Below are 7,746 nucleotides of genomic sequence, written 5' to 3' on the forward strand. Positions count from 1 at the left end.
CAGTAGCAATTTCTAATATATTTGCCTCCTCCATTTCGAGGCATATAGAACCTACTATCCACTGTGTTTCCACTTGTGAAGGGACATTCTTTACTGTCACCTTCGTCACTCTCTGTCCAAGATAGATAGATAGATAGATAGATAGACAGACAGACAGACAGACAGACAGATAGATAGATAGATAGATAGATAGATAGATAGATAGATAGATAGATAGACATATATGTATGTATGCATGTAAAAATACATAGATAGAGAGGTTGTTATAGATGTATATACATATATTCCAAGTTTTTGTTTAGAGATTAGCGCCATTAGCTGCCAGTGCATAAACAAATTCTATTTTCGTAAATTTATTCATTACATAAGAACGAACGTTCGTCCTGTTTCTGCAACCTCATCCTGGAGAGGAAAAGAAGCGTCAAGAGTAGAGTCGATCAGAATATCATGACACACAGTACAGTACTAATATAATTTCAACTAACTGCTACTCTAAAATTATGCACGAAATCACAGCTACGTTTTTGACACTCCATCGGTTACGACGCCGAGATTTCCAGTTATTCAGATCAACAGACAAGCTACTTCTTAAATTAACTTGCAAGTGACTGAGCACTCCACAGGCACGCGTACCCTTAATGTAGATCTCAGGGAGTTTCAGCAGGAAAAAGAATGGATAGTTACTACTCATTTTAGCCAGCTGAGTGAACTGGAGCAACGTAAAATATAGTTACTTGCTAAGGACACAACGCGCGATCAAAAGTTGAATTTACGACTTTACGACCGTCATCTAAATACCCTAACCTCTAAGCAACGCGTTTACGGATGATGTATAAGGAAATCTTAGTAATTAAGCATACTATCAGTGGCTTTAAACAAAATTTCGTAGTGACAGTTCATGCTGGGTAAAAACCAATAATAATGAGAATATAAGGATATTGAAAGAGTTGTAGAGTCAATTCTTCTTTTCCTGTCAGCAGTGAGATTTCACAAACATGGCTTACATGTGTGGTTATCTTAGATTCATAATCAATTTGATGAATCTCTCAATGCAGACATGACTACAATTTATGATTAATAAAATACAACTACGAAAATGAAACTGTTGGCATATTAGTAATTTACGTCATAGAAATTATTCGAGAGACAGTTAAGCACTACACACGTTTCCAAAGTGGAAAATCTATATAAACAGTTTCAAGTAACTTAATAATTTATAATGTAATTCACCTTTTACTCAGACGCAGACTTGTAGATATTGAACCTTATGTTGGATTCGTTGTCGAAGGCTGCGGAGCCATTACGACTAAGAGAAGCTATTTTCTTCATATATTACATGTAATAAGAAATCAAAGTGTGATATGTATAACATTATTGGAATTTAAACTGCAGCTGTTGATATAATTCAGTGCACGTAAAGCAGTTTAAGCAGTTACCATTGTATAAAATAACGAATTTCTCATTCTATGGGCTTGATTAAGGATTCACAATGCCTATTACCGCTTTCGCGAAGCTCCAAAATATCTGTTTACTTTACCGTTATACATGGAGGGATTTCACCTCAGAATTCAGAGAACCCATGTAAACAAAAGTCATCGCAACTGAAACTTAAATATCTCGCCAATTTGCCACACTGAACTGATATGTATCGCCCACGAAATGGTAGAAGACAATGGTAACCAAGACGAGATTTGAACTAAAAGCTCCGACAGCTGCAACTGATAGTATAAGACATTCTCTTTGATGCATTAATGATTCTGCCATTTCGAGAATTCCTGCTCGTCAATCCACTTCTCTGGATTAACATTCGTTAAGACCAATATTTCAACATCGATCACTTAACCTCTCCAGGATATAAGGAGGACTTCTTGAGGACAATTTGGCGGAATTTTGCATGCGTACACCCACATAAGTTAGATTTTCTCTCTTGTAACGGGGATTTCTCGAATTTCTTTTTCACCACATTCTTTTTATAAAAGCAATTTCCAAAATTTATTGCTTTTTCTCACCACTATCACCACCACCCAACTACAGAGCGATTTTGGTCAATTTTGGTTGCTCTACACACTTAAAAACCATGGGAGGAGCCCTTTTAGTAAAAAAGAAACAAAATGTAAATAATTTCAGACGGAAAGGTGTCACATTTAAGTGAAAGTTGGTTGTTGTTTCAAGCACATCTTACAACCACCTTCCTAGTTTCTTTGTCACTCTGACATGTATTGTGTCTGTTTGTAATTTTAAAACATTGGAGTCTCAGAAGGTCATTGCTGGGATTTATCCATATTGATTTACAAAAATGTTATATAAAAGATCATTCATTTCAATAGAATACTCTTCTGTTACAAAATATGATTTTTTCTTACACACACACACACACACACACACACACACACACACACACACACACACACACACACACACGGCCTCGCTTGGTTGGTCGAGGGGTTATATTACCAGTTGTTGTTGTTGTTGTTGTTACTTCGGCATCATTCCACTATTGTCTGTGTCTCAGGATTTTCTGTGGCTTATGCATTGTATTTGACATTCCAACTAAAATTTCCAGTTGCAGTTATGTGGTGAACTTGTACTGATATGCTGAATAGATATTTTTGTTTGGCTACATATGAGGAGGCGAATGATTATATAAAATTGTAAATGGCTAAGTATGCGAACTTAATTTTGTTTCTACTAATAATTTGTAATACTTGGGATGTCTTGAAAGATATTTACATAGGATATTAAATAGGACTTTGGCTAGCCGGTTAGGAACTTGAAGATGAAGAGATACGTTATACGAAATGACTGACATTTTTCTGTTGCTTTGTCTTTTATAGGAGAATGGGTATATCTTTTATATGTTGAACTTTTAACGGATCTTTAAATATATGTCATTTTAAAAGAGATGGATTTTGTAAATTTTCTTCAGAAACAGATGGTAAAATTTCGCAGGAAAAATTCCTTACAAAATATAATAAAATACATTTGAGGTGTCCTGGTTATATTGTATATTTACGTATGAATTTGCAGAGGCTTCCTAGTCACAAATCTAGAATATTTAATCCTTTTCCGCTACACCACAGTAATTGTTAACTCGTTAAATAAATGGCAATGGGCATTATGGAACCTATCGGCTGATTGGATGTTCATATTTCTCTAATTTCAACAATTTTCATCTCGAATAAGTCTCTTTCTATAAATAGGAAGTTCTCACTTCATTATATTGTGCATATGTAACTTCTTCGAGACCACTAATTTCTGTTGAGACGTCGGTCCAATAATGACGTCAGAGCTTTCATTGTTGTACCATATTATTCCGGTTGAATTTTTCTCATAGAGGAAGGATTTGCAAGAAAGTAGTATAGTTTTAATGTAGATGTGATGCTGATGATAGGTCTGAATCTTTGATGACCGACATGAGAATTTCTTAGTTAAATGAGCCGAAGCAATCACAAATATCGAACTAAAAGGAAACAAATTCGACTTTTTGGTTAAAGATGTAAAACTTTTCCTCTAAAACTTTAGATGTAAACATAAATTTCCCCTGTTGTGTTGTTCAATAGTATTTCATCTTAATATGAGTTAGAATGATATAAAATATGCTTTCGCAGATTATATTCAGATCGAGATGTGTTGATGAAACAAAGGGAGATGTAGTGACAGAAAGCAGTTTTATGATCTTTCAAAGCGTATAGATAGATAGATGATAGGTATTATGTATGTATGTTTGTTTGTATGTATGTATGTAGGTAGGTAGAGACAAGTAGATTGATAGACAGATAGGCAGATAAACTGATACAGACAGAGTAGAGTGTTTTCTATAGACACGCGTACGATGCGAACATAGATTTGTATATTTGGGTAGGGATATTCAAATTGTCATTCATTCAAATAGATTAGATACTACTTTCAATATACATGTAGATGTTCAATAGCTCGTGCATATGAGTGTGTGCGTGCGACGTTTTGAGTCATCCAGTGTGAATGCATGTATGTATTTGCGTATGTGTGTGTGATAGTCAACCATCATTACCTGCCGAATTTTAAAGTTTGTTTCCTCATAGAACTAAGTAAAATAGACAGGACAATTCTCATTACAATTATCATAAAAGCGCCAGCTATACACTAAACAATGTTTAGCTATTATTTCATTGTCGCTTTCGGCGCTATTTCTTGTGTGAAAATCGTTTTAGTTACACTAAATAAGTTGCAATAAAAGGAACATTAACACACTTTCGGAAATGCTGTAAAACCAGAGCAGCTGTTCAAATAGTCCACAATATTTACCATGATAAATGTTCTACCAAACAATCGACAATTCGATCTTACAGAATTCTTTTAGAGAAAACGTTTCGCCACATTGCATCAATCGAGTATTGAGGACCATACGTACGTATATGTGTGTCTGTGTGCGTTAGTGGTAATATATTGTGTATGTGTGTATTTATGTATGCATGCATGTATGTATATATGTATGTGTATTCACTCAAATAACATCCCCATCCACACACCTGCCAATTAACATTTGTTAATAAGCATAGATGAAGATCCTCGTTTCCTAACATTTTAGACCTTCAATAAAAATAATAAAGTATCTGAATTTCTATGTGGGCGGGGTTGCGGTAAATTGTGTGTCTATCTATTCATGAATATATGTACAGGTACTTATATGTGTTCGATCACTTACAGAGGTTAGACACTAAGCAAATCTGTTCCAAAATGCATCTGATAAAGAAGGAATGATACACGCTTTCAGACACTAACCTAGTGCTGGAAAAATGTATTGTGCACTGGTGCACTCTCCTCTTTATATCTTAAGTTCTGAATTAAATTTGACAACTACATTACTCCAAAATAGCTAACGTCTTCCTAACTATCACATCTCCCTTTTCTGCTGGCATAGATGTGATCAGACGGTTGTCGACGAAGACTCGCGTGTAATCTATACTTCAACTTTTGATACAATAAACGCACACACGCATACACTCACACAAACATACACCTATATCTATTATATGCATATGTAAATATAGACAGAGAATGAGGTACAGAGAAAGGCAGAAGTGCAGAGTCGAAAAGAGAGAGAAAGAGAGAGAGAGAGAGAGAGAGAGAGAGAGAGAGAGAGAGAGGTGGAGTAATACATGATAAAATGCGGAGTCAGTCAATTGTGAGTCATTGACGTAATGATTGAAACCAAAGAGATAGGAAAATGAATGAATAGAAAACTATATTAAAAGTATGCGTAGGGCATGGCTCCCAAATATGATAAGAGTCTCAATGTCTTCTTCAAACCCACAGAGCTTTCGAAACAACAAAAGTACAAGTTCGTACATACCAAAAACCACATGCTGATGCGCATACAGATATCAAGACCCACACTCCACACTCACATTATATAGAGATAGATAAATATATACATATATAAACTTATATATATCTATGCATTCTCATACACGTTTATACATACAAATCTATACAAACACACAGGCACATACGCTACGGCAGTAAATATTCTAAAATTGGAACGATACAAAGCAGATTAGCTTGGCCATTGCTTCCTGGATCATGCACAAATTCGTGAAGCGTTCCATATTGTCATCACGGTGGTATTCCAGCATGCTCGCAGCCACATTGCTGAAGAGAAAAAAAGAACGAAAGAATAAAGAACTACTGTGTTTTAGTTACTATTAACCAGGATGTTCCTCTTTTCTGTGCTAACCACCATCGTTTATACTCTGGATACCTTTTCCAGACTGGTGTTGTGCTTCTGTAGATCTAGTTTACTGCTTCCTAACAAGTGAATATCATCCACAAACCGCAGGTTGCAAATGAGACGTCCTCCAATGGAAACAGATTGGATGGAGATCTTGAAGTTTTTCTTGCAGGATATTCTCTAGGAAGGTTTTGAACAGACTGGAAGAAGTGGATACCTTTAAGTACTTAGGGTCTAAGAACGGCAGATCTCAAAAACAAATGACAACAAGACTCAGTTTAACCTCTGCTGGTATGACGAAGCTGAAGACTATATGGAAATGTAATCCCATTAGTTTTCCACAGGATGTGCAAGTTCCTCGTAACTTTGATCTTTCTGTATAGGTATGAACTCTTACAGCTGACAGGAAGCGAAGAATCCAGGCATTAGAGTACAAGGGTTTCAGAAAGCTGCTACACATTCCATAAACAGAGCATTAAATGAACAGCTTCCTCAGGCAGTGTTGTGTCGACGCCCCCAGGCGAAGAAGTAGGAACTCCCATGACATGTAAATAGAGGTAGTCTGGCCGGGGTAGGAGTGTTGAGTAGCAGTCGAGTAGCAGTTGTGTAGCGGTTGAGTAGAGATCATCCGAAGGTGCTAGATAGCAGTAGCTTGAGACATAACAGGCAGTAAGCCAACAAATTCGCTGGCAGAGAGGGACCACTCATTGCGCATGCAAAAGGACGAAAGTTTGCATGATGCGGTCATGTATCCCCGCCACAAAACTGTCCGAAACCATTCTTCAGAGTACAGCTGAGGGAGGGTGAAATAGATTGTGGATTGGAAACACCAAAGATTGGAGGAGTCACAGCCATGTTAACCTATTAGTCATGACAGAGAACAAAGACCAGTGACCATGCCTGACTGAAAAAGTATTTGGAGTCGTACGACTGGCTGTATCAGTTAGTGGACCGTGGAATCATGCTGTCATGCATGTCTACATATATGTATGTGTGTGTATGTACTTCTTGTTTGCGTATATTTAATTAATGTCCGACAATGTGTGTGTGTGTGTATGTGTATGTGTGTGTGTGTGTGTGTGTGTGTGTGTGTGTGTGTGTGTGTGTGTGTGTGTGTGTGTGTGTGTGTGTGTGTGTGTGTGTGTGAGTGTACAGATCTTACACAAGGACCGAAAATTTTATGTATAGTGCAAAGCCCTCGCCCTCTTTATATATAAAGTTTCAAACCTCTCAACAAGGAGACAACTTATGCACTCTTAACAATCATGTCAATCTTTATCAAGCTTGCTTTTTAGCCGTAAATGAAGATGCCGAAATACAGCAATTACATAAAGCTACGAAACAGGTACATACAGTGACTAGTTTATCAGTAGGGGAATATGTTTCTGCACAAGAAATTAACCGAGGTTAGTTTCATATTTACCAGTAGGTGGATATTTACCAGAAGGTGAAACAGTTTCCTCTCTATATCTAACTTTTTGCATACTGCTGGGTATCATGTATACGTGTTCTGTATAGAAGTATATCTGCCAAGCATGATTTGGATAATTGTGTGTATATTTCTGAAAATTTCTACGTCAAAACCTCTTTCATGATTATAGAGTTTGTGTTTCAGTGATTATAAAGAACTGAGAAGTGAGATCTCTAAATGGAGTGCGTCAGAGATTACATGCTGAAAATACTAAATGTTGCCCCGTAATTAGCACATTATATCGCTGCTCCCAACATTATACAGCTTCATTACCTAGTTTACTCCTCACCTTAGCCCCATAGATACATCAGTACGTATTGGTAGCAAGTTATACTACAATTCCTGTAGAATCCAAATAGGATTACCGATATAAAACACTCACAAAAAAAAACAAAGAAACTCCACACTATACGTATATACGTGTGTGTGTGTGTGTGTGTGTGTGTGTGAATGTATGTATCTACATATATGCATATATATAGATGTATATATATGTGTATAAATATATACATATACATACATATATACATACATATATATATATATATATATATATATATATATA

At 36.3% G+C, this 7,746-nt stretch overlaps 1 protein-coding gene and 1 non-coding gene across 2 annotated transcripts in view; both read left to right on the forward strand.

Annotated features, from left to right (window-relative positions):
• LOC106876909 (carbonic anhydrase-related protein 10-like) overlaps positions 1–7,746 on the forward strand; it is a 1,215,161-nt gene that overhangs the window by 1,177,992 nt on the left and 29,423 nt on the right. The gene's annotated exons all lie outside the window — the stretch shown is intronic.
• Positions 5,489–5,594, forward strand: LOC128247185 (U6 spliceosomal RNA). Its single transcript, XR_008263585.1, has one exon. It is a non-coding gene; the product is annotated as a U6 spliceosomal RNA (small nuclear RNA).

Source organism: Octopus bimaculoides, chromosome 2 (genome assembly GCF_001194135.2).
Source record: "Octopus bimaculoides isolate UCB-OBI-ISO-001 chromosome 2, ASM119413v2, whole genome shotgun sequence".
Taxonomy (NCBI): Eukaryota; Metazoa; Mollusca; class Cephalopoda; order Octopoda; family Octopodidae; genus Octopus; species Octopus bimaculoides.